At 37.8% G+C, this 12,948-nt stretch overlaps 2 long non-coding RNA genes across 3 annotated transcripts in view; one reads left to right on the top strand and one right to left on the bottom strand.

Moving 5' to 3' along the window:
• The window catches only part of LOC121070893, a 31,166-nt gene extending 24,285 nt beyond the window's left edge, over window positions 1–6,881 (top strand). Inside the window, exons 2-3 of one of the 2 annotated variants that reach the window (XR_005820280.1) lie at window positions 957–1,063; window positions 3,987–6,881. This is a non-coding gene — a long non-coding RNA (uncharacterized LOC121070893). The remainder of the gene's footprint in view (window positions 1–956; window positions 1,064–3,986) is intronic. The other variant, XR_005820281.1, reaches the window with a different exon arrangement.
• Window positions 5,143–12,948, bottom strand: part of LOC121070894 — a 255,648-nt gene continuing 247,842 nt past the window's right edge. Inside the window, exon 11 of the long non-coding RNA XR_005820282.1 lies at window positions 5,143–5,227. This is a non-coding gene — a long non-coding RNA (uncharacterized LOC121070894). The remainder of the gene's footprint in view (window positions 5,228–12,948) is intronic.

The following is a 12,948-nucleotide window of genomic DNA, read 5'->3' as shown; positions in this document are numbered from 1 at the left end:
ATCTGGTAATTTGCTACACTGGGTATTGAAATAATTAATGCAGTAGATCATTTTTAATTATAGTATTATATTTACAGATAAACTGAAACTGAGACTGTTATTGATTAAAAGAGGTGCCATACTGCAGACTTGTCTAACCCTGTCAGAACTATATCGTTCTTGAATTTCATATAGTGTAGCTTAGATTTTTACATCTGATTTGAATTACTTGAATGTCTTAAAGATCTGTGTTCCAATCAGATGTGAGAAATGGCTTTGGTTTGGAAAGTTTCAAGGAAGGACCACCAAATAATGAGGAAAAAAACAAGTCTGTATTCTTTTTTCCCTACACCCTCAGTGGAAAATCAAAACAAAAAAATGTAGCCCAATTTTTTAATATAAATTGGATTCTTTTCAGGAAATTGCTCTTTACCTGCAAAGTATAATTATCCTCTTTCCAGCCTGGTGTGTTTCTCAAAGCAAAGTTATATGCAGCTTTACTGCAATTGATAAACCTCTGTAATTGGATGCTTCTGTACTAATCTCACTATTTACTGTGCTTTATGTATGTTGTGTTACAAGCCACTGTTTTAACTATACCAAATATCTGCTAGTTAACTACCACTGACTGTACTGACTACTGTAATTGGCTGTACTGATAGAATACATATATTCTAGTTAACACTGCTAAAACATAACACCTTTTTCTGTTTTTCTTGTCAGTAAACATTTTCTTTTTAAAGTTAATTTAGTTATTTTTAAAGTTACTTATAAGGAGTCATTAACAAGTATTCAATTTAAAATGGAGTGCTACCTCTTCAATAGGAAGATTAGTTCATGTGGCACTTCATTTTGTTTAGTTGTCTTTCCTTGATGGAAGTACATTATCTCTCAGAATCAGATTTTTTGTTGCAAAGTTATGTGATAAAGGTTAAGTAGATTTTTTTTTTTTTTTTAATATTCCATGACATGTCAAGAAACCTCTCTATTCCTGTGAATTTCTCATTGGAGAACTGAAGATGACTGCTAGAAAATGACCACAAAAAACAGTATGAAAAAGGCAAAGTGAATTTATCTACAAAAGGTAAATAAGGTTGGAAATTTCTTTGGAAATACTTCTGAAGCACTGTTGAACATAGCAATGCAAAACTGAAAGAATTAACTAGTTTGTTATGCCATATACAATGTGTAACACTGGTATGTATTTACACATATGTATGGTACAAAGGAACTATAGTAAACGGGTTACTATTAGATCACAGAGATACTATCTCTGCTTACCTGTGAGAAGTCCAAGGAGTACAGAGACCAAGTTTAAAGTACTGAGAATGACTGGAAAATATAACTGGCATTATTCCTTTTAATTATACCTGGTGATTTGTTCCGGGATTTATAATCCTGATCTTGATATTCTATAAACAGAACCTTCATTTAAAAGGGATTAGGGTTGCCTACGTGTGATAACCCACCTTAACTTAAACTCTGTCTGTAAGAAAATGCCAGGTTATGGAGCGCCTCCTAACCACTCCCTTCCTTCACACAACTTGTCTGCTGCTAACAACTGACTACATTGCTTTGGAGAACTCCTTCTGCCACCACTGAACACATCACGCACAAGCCTACTCAGGTTACAAAACGCTGTCTTATTAAGATCAACATTAGCATTATTGGGTATTGACATACATGACACACACAAGTTCAATAAGCAATATTTTATGCATCTGTGAGCAGAGTATAAATGAGTTTTTTACAGCAAAGCATCAGCAGAGAGACCTCCATAGATAATCCAACCATGCCAAATCTCATGGTCTCAGGAAGGCAAAGGCTTGCCAATACAGATTGGCTTGTGAACTCAGACAAGTGCAGACCAGGAAAGGCTCTTCCGCACCCTCCAAGCTGGTCAGGTGGAGGCTGGTTCCAGCCTTGAAGACCTGCATCACTGAGTACACAAGCTTCACATCTAGTGTGGCCTCCTTGGCTTCCACACTGGTGCTCAGATTGAATCAGCTCGGAACAGAAAAGCTGCAGAGTGCATTGATGTCTGAAGTAGAAACCATAAGGGCACCAGTATCTCTAGTCCCAACAGAAATAAGCTGCTAAGAACTATGCATCTTTCCTGTGTGCAACTGTCAAATGAACTAAACTGTCCTCATCCTGATTGTGGCTCCTGTCCAGCTGGAAGTTTGGGGAAGGATGGCCATTTCTTCTGCAAATTCCTTTCCACATACCACACACACACACACATACACAGTTGTGAAGTGGTTACATCCTTACTGAGGGTTTTGTTATAGGCTGGGTTAAGCCTTGTTGAAAATGGTAGGCTTAACCACCGCCCTTCTCTTCTCAGTTGTAAAAGACAGTTCAGCACACGTTTCTGCCCAAAACAAAGGCAAATGCAAGGTTGCCTAGGAATTCAAAAGATCTGGGTGGGGAGCCTTGGTGAGTTTGTTTTGGGCAGGGTTGTATGTAGAAAAGAGAGAGTAGACGCAAAAGCAGAGAGAGCTCAGAAGCAGACCTGAAGGAGAGGTAGGCAGTCTGCAGGAGTTGTGGCGCACAGCTCTGGGAGGAGCCTGGAGAGGGGGATTTCAGTCCTGATGTTTGCTGAAAAGATTCTGGGAATGAGAACAAGAAATATTTCTCTGATTACATGAGTCCTCATGTGCTCAGGACAGCAGGGTTCAAGTGTCTTGTGAACGGAGAGCATGTCAGCAGGGACACCTGATTCCCCCCACTAGCTAACTCTCCTGTTCTCCAAGCCGAACAACTTACGATGTGCTGAATTTCACTTAGTAGTGGCTCAAAAGTGTGCAGCCATGTGTAGAGTACCATTCAAAGCTGTACAAAACCATAGTCATCTCAAGTAATGAAAAGTTGTGAATAAAACACACAAGAAAGGATGAAGAACCAGGAAGAAATCTGCTTACTTCTGACCTATATGCTTGACATGCATGACCAAAATACTTTGCAACTACCTTTAGCCACCAGACAGTTTTGAAAAACTGGTTATTTACCAGGCCAAACTAAAATCAACTTTGGGAAGCCCTTACAGGTCTACTTTTATATTAATTGAGTCACAATCTTATCCAATTTATTTGAAAATTCCCAGATAAACCAGTCTTTATTTCTGGATTATGAACAGTGAATTTGGCAAAATCTATATATAGCCAAAACAAAGAGTCTGGGACCTTCTTTAGCCAGGAAGTGTAACTTAAGTAGTTGAGCCATCTGATAACAAACACTGAAATGGGCCCTGGACTGCTTTTTAAGTCACAGTTTTAACAAGAGCCTTGGAAGATACACCTTTCGTAGGATAGCAGATGTGGTAACCCAGAGATTTTGTAGGATTTGAAAACTCATATAACTGTAATTTATTTCTATATACTTAAACTGGGGCCAGAATACTTATCATTGCAGAAACAGGGATTTATAGCACTTTATTTCCTTTAGCGTTCATGTGGAAGGCCATGGAGTCCACGCTCCTAGACTTGCTGATAGAAAGATAATCATCTTTGAACTGAACTTCCCAGGAACCAAGTCCTCCTCCAGCCAATGGAAATGCTATTGAAGACTTCAGTGGGAGTAAATTTCAGTTCTAATGTTTTTTATGACACTTCTATTTGGGACAGATAGATGAACAAATACATTTACTTGAGCATTCATTACAAATTGCCAGTAGGGTTTTTTTTTTTTCTTTTTTTTTTTTATAATATTATGGTTAAATGAGGCTTGTAATGTATTTCTCATTTTGTAACAAAAGCCCTTGTGAAAAGGAAAGGATTTGTGTTGAGCAAATCTTTTAAATATTAAGCTAGCTTATCTTGTTCATCTTGTTTACTACCCATTCATTTAAAAGGAAGGTGTTTATGATATGAGGTTTGGCAAATATATCATAAAATTTCAAAATTGTATTTTATTTGTTTGTGATGCAGAGAGAGGAGGAGAGAGGATTTTCATCATTTCAGCTATTTAAACATTCTTTTTTTTTTTTTTTCCACACTAAATTGCAGCTCACCATGACTCGCAATGACAGATACCAACCCCAGCAATCAATAATATACAGTGGAAATACCAATGGACTCCTCAGAACAGCACTGCTAGTGGCACCACTCTTTACTGCTATTGAAATGAATTCAAAGGAGCTGGGCTTTTGCTCTCAAATCATGCATTATGTTATCACTTTTCTATTCTCACATCATTTATTTAAAAGCAATTGTTTCCTTGATTCACAGCTATCCACACATACGTGATATGAAACATTACGTGCCATATTTTATCTCTCCCTGGGTATAAGTCTACAATGTGTTGATGTTGATGTGAGATGAGGATGCTCAGCACTTCAACAAAACCAGGCCCTAAGTAAAAGGCGAATGCAATGTTTCAACAAGTACAAGTAACAAATGGACATGGTGAAGGTGGTGATTAAAGACCATTGTAAGTACACTTTGGGGTTCTGATGTTGCAGTACTAGCCTGCTTCTATTTTACTCTTGCGGCTCATTTCTTCGCAGAATACCTCTTGTCACTTACTGTTAATGTTTCCTGCTGATCTTTTACATACTGTTTTTATTTAGTGATTCTTGACCAAGGGAAGAATTCTGTGTGCAGTGGCACAGGCTAGAGCGCTGACCTCTGCAGCACTGAGTGACTTCCTTCCTCCTCCACCAAATTTTGCAGTGGGGAGGGCACTCAGCCCTGTTTGGCAGACACTGAGAGCGGCACTCACCTCACCTAACGTGGAGGTAGAGAGCTACTCATCAGCTGTTCGCTCTCATCCACCTTGTAGCTGATGGGAAGAAAGAGGCACCTCTAGGCTGTGGTTCATCTTACCTATCTTACATATCAAGGATAATGTGAATTGAGGCCTGATAGTGCCTTATGCTATGGTGACTCATTCAGTTATAACTGCGTACACTGTACATATCTACATTTGCTCAGCTGCATCCCATGTCTCGATACTTCTCTCAGTATGACCTTAAGTCCAGGGTAATTCCAGCTCAAGCCATTTTCAGGATTTATACAAATTGCCTCAAGCCTTTTTTCCACTTATCTTGAAGGCACTTTGATAAATGTCCACATTCAAGGATTTTAAAAAAATAACTGAAATCACCTCTTTACAATGCTATATTCACCACACACTACAGCAGTTCATATGGATTTCACTTACATTAATATTTGGGTATCAGCAGGAAGCGGTGTTTCGCAAATATGATTTGGCAATGTGTTCATGATCTTCTGCATGGATTCATTCACTACAAAAAAAGAGAAAAGATTGTTTTACAGATAAAAAGTTGTCATGTCACAAACCAAAATGAAGGAAGTTCTCTTGTTACAAACTGAGATGTTAAGTGATTTGTTTGGTGTTCCTGCCTTAAATAGTATGAGCTTCCCTTAAAAAATAAAATGTGAAATTCACTGTTAGTTTCTTTAATACTGTCTGACTAAGAAGTCACAGAGCCTCTTACATTGAATCCTGTCCTTTGAATCGCTTTTTTTTTTTTTTTACTTTTGTATATTTTGCAAATTCAGACCTTTATCACCAACCAAATAAATCTCTCATTTTGACAATAGAAAATCTAGCTCCAAATCTGAATTTTGTAGTTTGGGTTTCCTTCTACTTCCTGTCTGAGAGCATAGTTACGGCAACTATTTGCACAAGTTCGTATCTAATTGAAACGCTGTTGACATGTGTATGTGCTAAACAAAGGAATGTAATAAAAATTTATGAGTTAGTTACACTTTGAATCAATAAAGTGTTAAAGAGTTAAAAAGAGCTCATTTTTTTCTCAGGTCTTTCAGGCCAGGAACTGTTTGTAATGCACAGAGCACGTCTGGGACATTATTCCCTTTCGCAGTGTCCTATATACATATCTTTTTTGATTACCATGAATATGACAGAGATCTACACAGTGAAGCATGATGCAGTGATATGAAACTCTCTCAGTGATTTTCAGAATATGCAACTCATAAATCATCCATTTTAGCCTGGGCCCAAATTTGCATGAAAACGTGGTCTCAAAAGGTAATTTACCCAAAGCCCAACCAATCCCAGCTGTGTGAAGCACATAACAAAGTTAAGAAGGTAGGTTTCACATGGCTTCAGGGTTTGTAATGGATGCTTTGCACAGCTGTAACGATGAGTGGGTGAGGAGAGTTAAGAATGAATGAAGTGTGGGTGGTGGAAATATTCACTGGGCATGTCACGGCCAAGGGAGGAAGCACAGGGGCCTCCCGGTCTCCACGATGGGAAGGACATCAAGGCTCCCTGGACAGGGATCCTACTTATTTATTTATTTCAGCTCTGACACATTCTCATTAGGAAGGCAAAAAATGTGAAATTGATACAGTTTCTTTTGAACACAGAGAGATGACTGTGGCTGCGCAGCAGAGCTGTCTTATAATCTGCTTCCAAACGTGTGGGTGCCTCTTGGGTTTCCTCAGATATTTTATGGACTGTTTTCAAAGATTTTTATAAAATCAGGCCAACAATGTCTGCATCCCCTACCACATCAGTGAAAAATTGGACAGTGTTTCAGAGTCATGTAAATTCCTTCTATAAGAAACATTTACATTTTACTAAGTGAAAATTTAGTAGACCACTTCATGGGTGAATTCATCCCTGGTTTGTCTCCCTCGTTACAGTACAGTTACCACAGGGATGGGTTGACTAATAGGTTACCACTAATGAACAGAAAAATGAGTAGCACGTATAACTGAACATTACAAAGGTTTCTTCCAGGATTGCCACGGCACGTTCAGATAGCTGATAAGATACTTCATTCTTACCGTTCCTGTATTTTCATGAGAACTTATCTGTAACTTATCAAAACCTGAAGACCGGTTTATGTTTCTTTATTGTATTATTATATGGCACAGTAAGTGTAATAAAGTAATCTGCTAACTGTTCTCCTTGACTTTTCGTATTCATTGCTCTTAGACAGGTTTTCTTGCACATATAGTAAAATATATACAACGACTTTCGTATCTAAGGCCCTAGTAGTTTAAACACAGTCCACTTATTTCTTGGCAAAATATTCTTTGCAGTTAGGACTTGATTAGGCTGGAAAATATTAAAAATATGTTGACTAATGCACTGTTAAAAATATAGAAAGTGTAACATTTAAATAATGATAGATAATTAATGGTCTAGTGTAGGATTAACTATGATCTTCTGATGAGATTTTAAATATGGGCTCTTTATTTGCCTTGAATGGTTGTTCATGGTTCACAGTTGTAACCACAGCTGATACAGCAGTTAAAAAGATGCTGTTCTACAAAGCTACCCCTATCGCCTAACAAGCATGTTACTCAAAATGGTGGGGTAAAATTATCTCTTCACTGAAGTCTGCCTGAACTTCATTGATTTGGAGGAGGGGAACATTTCTTTTTTGTAGAGAACAATGTACTCATTCAATCTGAAAACTAAGTAGTTTTTTCAGTGTTTTTTTTAACCAAGTAAAAGTATCCTAAAGGACAAAAAATGTCTTTGACCCTGGGCAAGAATGAGTGACATTGATAACTGTCATGTTTGAGGTTTTAAGGAAAGCAAAGAAAATTCAAAATTTGCTAGTGTTTCATTCTTTTAAGCTAAAAGACTCATGCAGCAAGAATCTGTAAATGACACTCAACCAAGGAAAAGCTTTCTGAACAGCTGATGTGAAACTTGAAAAGAGGCAATATAACAAATGTAATGCAGGGGGCAGGGGGAAGTGCTTTCATTCCAGTTCAGGAACATCTGGTTTATTGCAACAATAACTACTGTAATTATATCACTGTTGGAAAAGCTGCTCTAGGTTAGGTTAAGTTTGTGGGTTTCTATAATAAACACTGCTTTGGAGGAGTGGGGGTTCAGTATTTCAGCCATGTCAGATCACACTGAACTGAACTATGATTTGAGGCAAAAATAACAAAATATGGAAAACATAAAAGCATTGTTTCTAACCATATATTTCTTGAGATATACTCTTGGTTTATTCCTCATTATAGCAAGTGGAGGGTATGCCAAAGAAGCAAATTGTTGGATGACTGACTGTATTTCACTGATAAAAACTAAAAAGTAAAAGGAAATAGGCTTGTTAATCCATTATGGTAATGTACACTGCTGTAATAAATAAACAAGCAACCCACGAAGGCCATTAAGTACCATTATTGTCACTTCACATACAGGGTCAGATAGCAGCTTAATGGCAGAGGGTCTCCTAGTAAGAATACAGTGGATTTTTCCAGACGAGTGCCTGTGTGATAGGACTTACTGCCTAGCCACCATATTATTTCACTAGTCATTCAAAATGAAGTATCTCAACTACAGTACGATGCTTTTCTATCTAATGGGAAATTTGAGTCTCCACCAATCCTTTACTACAGCAGAATCAACTTAATTCTCTCAGTTGCCAAGTGTATGTCCTGCATATTATGCAGCAGCAAGAAACAACTGTCTCTTTTCTAGGCAACAGGGTACGTTTACTGACCTCAGCACCAGTAGCGTTCACAGCAGTACCATGGCTGCACTTGGATCGGCAACGGGCCAGGTGTTGCACGTGAAAATTTTATCATAAATTGCAAAATACAAATAAACCACTTTTTATTCTACTGTTAGGGCATGCTTAGTCTATAGTCTCTCTAAAAATGCTGTAAGTCTATACAACTTCAGTGTACTAACAATATATAAAAAAGAATGGGTCAACATCTTCCTGACAAGGGGAATAGGAATGTCATTGCAAATATATGAATACCCATTAAAATGCTTTGTTTTTATAGCAAGGTTCAAAACTGCCTCAGACTTCTGGGAATTTAAGAATGATGAAGAAAGAGGTATTTTATTATCATAGTTTGCTTCTCCATCTCACGATATGAACTTGTGTGCTGCTGTTAATTGAGATTCACACGTTTGTAGACAATAGATCAAATGGAATTTGCAAGTTATATGTATGCATCACTTTAACAACTGACCTATGTCTTGCATGCTTACACTGGCAAGATATTACAGAAGCAAGAATCAACTTATATTACACATGCAAATGTGGGTTTATATGTGCAGAAAACTTCTGTTTTATAAATGCAGGTTTAATATTATCTTTAGTTCTATCTATACACATACTATTTCTACAAGCTCAGTCCTTGGAATTGAAATGAAGCCTGTACTTCACTACAGACAGAATAAAATGCCAGAATATCACACTCTGTTTTTCTGGGTGTCTTTTTATTCTACCGGTAAAGTTCAAATTAATGGAGTGTAAATTGCATCACATAAATGGAAACTAAACCCTGTTGAAGGCAGATCAGTGAAAACATACCATAATTTTCAAAGCAACATAGAAGAGAAAATAACAAAGTTGTTTTAAAGTTCCAACAAAAACAGATTTATTGTTATTTATGATTTACTCTATCTGAATGCCCCAAGCCATTATAGAATTTAGTACTAGACTCATCAGTCATACAAATAGTTTTTTCTTCCATAAGGTTTTCTCTATAACTTTTCTATATATTACATATATATATATATATACTTTTCATACACACACATACCACTGTGATGTATGTACATGCGTACATACATTTATGTCTTTTGGGGGAGATGAATCATAGATTTTTTTTCAAATAAAATGACATGAACCACAAACAGAAAAATATCTCTGACTTGAAAAATTCTTATTTCTCACCTGTCTCTCACCTCATCACCAGTTTTGGAATTCTGGCCAGGGGGCTGCTAAAATTTTTGTAAGATTCAAAAAATTCATAATTTATATACTCATATCATAAATACTTTTATTTTATATATGCTCCTGGTTTTATTTCATGGGCTTTGACTACACTCATTGCTTCAAATAGCTTAATTCTGTGTGATTATGTTCCAAAAAGTTCAGATATCAGAATTACAAATGGAAGAACAGATCATCAAGTGATATCAGGAACTGCAGTGCAATTTACATGAGCTGAACTATGGGAGAGTTTGTTCAAAATACAAATGGTCTGGTGGTGAAACCACTTGAGGCACAAGCCTGAAGCTTGCTCTACACTCATGCTAAATGGCACCCACAACACTGATCTGGTCCTTCATACAGAAGAAAGTCAAAAGTAAACAGTTTGCAAGCTGCTGGCAACAGCACTGGGCATGCCTTAACCATGCTAGCTTTAAAATGCTACCTAGAAGTAGGATGAATCCTTCACCTTTTTTTTTTTTTTTTTTTTTTTTTTTTTTTTAATGTTAAAATATCTACATCTCTGCTCCTGCCTGCCAAGACACTGAATTTTGGAAGACGCTGACTATTTCCTGGATAATGCTAAGTATCCTCAAATGCCTTTCTTATCAATGGCTCTAGATACCTTCCAGCGCCCTTCCAGCACCAGACATTCATACATTCAAAAAGAAAAGAAGTTAAGTTATTGCAGAGTTTTTTTCAGTTTACCTGGTGTCAGAAACTTGCAGCACTTAGGATTTAGGCCTGCAAAATGCTGACCTTTGTCTTCTTTTACCAGAAAATGGAGTGGGGCTATTCTGTATAAACCATGCCTTGCATGATTCAATATATAGACCAAAAGAGAAATGATTTTTTTTCTTTTAATTATCAGAAAACAAATAACAAAACTGAATATCGAATAGTGGACTGAAACATGATTTAAAATAAATGCTGAAAATCTGAATATATAACTTCCAATTCTCTCTTTGTTTTTTTCATCTGCTTTTATAGTGTTTCATTAGTACATCTAGACAGCAGACAAATTTGCTTGTGGTGGGCTGACTTTCTCCCATGGTGCTCCTAAGTCACCACTGATTGCTTCAAGCGCCTTCCATCTCTACTAAGCTCATACCAGAACTGCCTGTGCTGAGGATGGGGCAAGTTCATTTCCAGTGTTGGTCCCATGCCACGTTAGAGTGAGAGATATTTACTGGCACTGGCTGCTTATGTTTGCAGTAAAATTATGCATGGCAAAGGTGGGGCAGCACCTGGAACCCTGCGACATTTCTGTTTCCCCTGTAGATAGCACTGGAGATGCCCCTCTTGAGCTCTAAGGGATCATCCAGTTCAGGACTTCTCTCTTTTCAAATGCTTATGTTGAAGGGGAAGCTCTGTTTTCTGAGAATAGACAAAATGAGAAATTTGTAAGTGAGGCAAGGAGGTCTACCAGACAGGGCAGAAATCTTGGATATTTGCAGTGATATTATGAAGTTTAACAGCAGTTTTCTGCCACTTGTAAGATACAACATAAATATGAATGAGAACTATAATATACACACAGAATAAAAAAAGAGAGAAAATCCTAGTTCCACTTCTATAATGTTCTGAACACTCTCACATCTAGTCCTTGACCCCTCTTTTCTTTTTTTTTTTTTCTTTTTTTCTTTTATTCTGAATTGCCTTGTTGCGATTACAAGGGCTGGTTGTACTTCAGAGACTGTGTCATTCACAGAAGTGCTGAAACTATTTTCTGCATGAAGGCAGAATATCTTCACATTAAAGAAACCTAGGTTTTGTGGAAATATTCAGAGATACGCATTCTGGTATTGAGACTTCGTTCAGTGATGATAGTGCAGAAGTTCTGCTAGAAGCTAGAGAGACAGAGAGACTTGCAACACAAACCTGAGAAAACGTCCTAATGGTAAGAAATTCTGTAGTAGTCATTGTGTGTGCGTTATGATAAGTGTTTTTTTCTGACTTTGTTCTGCAACTTCAAAATGAAACATCTTCCTGAGAGATGAATGTGTTTGCATTCAGCACCACTTGCATTTAATAGTCTGGTCTTCTCACTACAGGTCAGAAACCAGAGACAAACACGAAGCATAAACATCAGACCGTGAAATATGAAACACTCCAAAACTCCAAGTTCAGATAAAAAGTCTAACCATTCAAAGCTGAATGTCACACCAAAACAGTGTGAAAATTTGTGAAGCATTTGTATGAAGGCAAGGGCTGTACATAGGTTTCAGGTCTATGTAAGGTAAGTGGTTGGTAAGGGAAACACATCTGAAGTTTGGACTGTTCAGAGTCAGAGTTAAAAATGGAAAATATTGGGAACAATTAGACACTGAATTTTTACAGATGATCATCAGAGGGTTATTGAGAACAGATGTTTCCGTAATCATAAGACAGTGGAAGAATTCTTAGTGTTCAATGTCCTTCAACTCTGCATTTCCTGCATGGTAAGATACACACTGCACATCAAGAATTACTAGGGAAGACTACAGCACAGAACATTTAGGAACTCATCTCAGAGTCTGGTAGAAAGTTGCTTTCACGGGCAGACATTTTAATATTTCTTTTTCATAAATGGAGCCACTAGAGAAACAACAACAACAACAACAAAGGTTACAAACCCTAATATTCTCTTTACAACCCCATTTTCAGACCAGTAAATAGGTTCTAGGTGCAAGACCTAGACTCCACCTCTCCTCTGGAAATAGAAACGAAGAATGCTTTGCTGATTTCTACTCAGACCTTTAGATGAAACCTCTCAGGCCATGGTTACACAGATACTTCATTCCAGCAGGAATCCACAATGGCAACAAAATGCATAGTCCTGTCACTCCTCCCTGCTTCCCCACAAAGTCCCTCCACATGGCTCGTTGCTCATTCTCGTGTTAATTACTGTGTGGTGAGAGAAGACCAGTGCTCTCCCTGAAAATGATATCAGCAACAAAGCAATTACTCTTCATTGTGGGATCCATGCCCTATCAGCCTCCCCGTGGGACTGTCCGAGAGAGCAGCAGGAACAGGCTCCCCGGGGCAGAGCGCACTGGGGCTCTCAGCAATGGCTCAGGCTGCCATAACACTTCAGTGACTGTTTGACTGTGCCCTCATTCATCACGTGTTTATCTCACTGTGTTGGACATGCTGAATTTTCCTATCCAAGACTGTCTGATATTGAGGTGCATCTTTCCGTGCATCTTCCAGCATTTTCATTTCAGAGCACTACCTAGCATCGCTGTGATCATGTGCTAAATTAAAGTTACATCTGTGCAGCTGGCTGTTTTTTT

The sequence above is a fragment of the Cygnus olor genome, chromosome 5 (assembly GCF_009769625.2).
Source record: "Cygnus olor isolate bCygOlo1 chromosome 5, bCygOlo1.pri.v2, whole genome shotgun sequence".
Lineage (NCBI taxonomy): Eukaryota > Metazoa > Chordata > Aves > Anseriformes > Anatidae > Cygnus > Cygnus olor.
Note: the sequence above shows the minus strand (reverse complement) of the source record. Positions and strands in the feature narration are given on the sequence as shown.